Genomic DNA, 1,818 nt, shown 5'->3' on the forward strand with positions numbered 1-1,818 from the left:
GCAGCCCAGCAAGGTTCGCCCCGCCCTCTCTTCGCCCATTGGCTGCGCTCGCCGCCCCCTCCCTCCCTATTGGCCTCTCTCCCGCTCACTCGCCGCTTTCTCCGTTCTTAGAACGTTGTGTATCGTTTTTTTCCAAGCGCCACCTGTTAAAAGTCCAGCGGAGGAGCGAGAGAGGCTCTTAAAGGGGCCGCGCGTCAAGGGTACGCGGGTTCAGACGCGCATGCGTCTTCAGGCTCGGCGGGGGTGGTGGCCGGTTTTTTATTTGCAAAAATGTCTGCGCTGCCGCCACCTTGAAAGGCGCGTGCGGAATATGCAATGGCATGAAATTAGCAATGAGATTCATCAGACAAGTGCATAGTACTTATTGATGCGGCAACAGCATCATACAATAGACACAATCATTATCATAATAATAAAATAATAATAAATACAGCAACGGGTCAGGGTCCCCCATCAGGAAAAAGGCGGGTGAATAAATTTAAAGCAAGCACGTAAATGCTAACATTGGAGGTGCCTTTTCGATCAGTCCTCGCCAACCAAGCGCCCTCCAGGTGCTTTGAACTACAACTCCCATCGCCCTCGGCATGCTCTAAAGCAGCTGTCGCCAACGCTGGGGACGATGGGAGTTGTAGTCCGCAACGTCTGATGGTGACCAGGCGGCGAAGGCTCTCTTAGAAGAGCATGCCTTTCCCCCAAAACCGTTGAGGAGCCTAACGCAACGATTAAAAATAAGGCTAAAAGCAATATCGGCAATAATGGCAAAGAACACCGCTTGCTGTACCAAGGCTGTAATGTATGAACCGGCCTCCTCTGAACAGTCAGCCGTTGGAGGCAATGTGAGATCTGGCCGTGCGCTCAAAAGTGTAGTTGTCCTGTGTGACGGACATCCATGTGCGAACCAGGCCCATGTGTGTGCCTTGATGGGCAGTGGGTAACTCGGTGGATACAGCATGAGACTCTTACATTGCAGGGTTGTGGGTTCGAGACCCACGTTGGGCAAAAGGTTCACGGGGTTGGACTAGATGTCCCTCGTGGTCCCTTCCAACTTACTATACGATTCGTTGATCCAGAAGAAAGCAGCGTATGTGGCTGGCTTGACCCGGGTTCTACCTGGGGTGTTTGGAGTCCTGACAGAGCGACCACACATGTTGCTGGATGCCAGGATTGGACGCCCACCCTTCCTCCCCTCAGAGAGGGGGTGCCATGGCTGGCTTAGTCGCTTTTCCCCCATTTCTGGGAAGGGGCTAGTGGCGGAACATGGGCACTCCATTTTGTGGGCCTTTTTTTCTGCTCTTGTGCCGTGGCAGCCATTTTGTGTAGCGTCATGGCAACCAGAGCATCCATTTTGTGTTATTCTCCCGTGGTTTGATTTGATTCCCAGAGGCGCACTCCATTGTTTCTCGAGACAGACGGATGCCAGCCTACCACTGAGCCTCTTGGGCTTGCCGATCCGAAGGTCGACAGTTCGAATCCCCACAACAAGGTGGGGCTCCCATTGCTCTGTCCCAGCTCCTGCCAACCTAGCAGTTCAAAAGCACACCAGTGCAAGTAGATAAATAGGGACCACTGCGGCAGGAAGGTAAACGGCATTTCTGTGCACTCTGGTTTCCGTCATATTGTCCCGTTGCACCAGAAGTGGTTTAGTCCTGCTGGTCGCGTGATCCGGAAAGCTGTCTGTGGCCTGAAAAGCGAGATGAGCACCGCACCCCATAGTCGAATTTAACAGGACTTAACCGTCCAGGGGTCTTTTACCTTGACCTACTTGGCCAGTTCAGTTTGAGACCAAAAGAGTGCTAATGAGGGTTTTGAATAATGCAA

The sequence above is a fragment of the Zootoca vivipara genome, chromosome 10 (assembly GCF_963506605.1).
Source record: "Zootoca vivipara chromosome 10, rZooViv1.1, whole genome shotgun sequence".
NCBI classification, from domain to species: domain Eukaryota; kingdom Metazoa; phylum Chordata; class Lepidosauria; order Squamata; family Lacertidae; genus Zootoca; species Zootoca vivipara.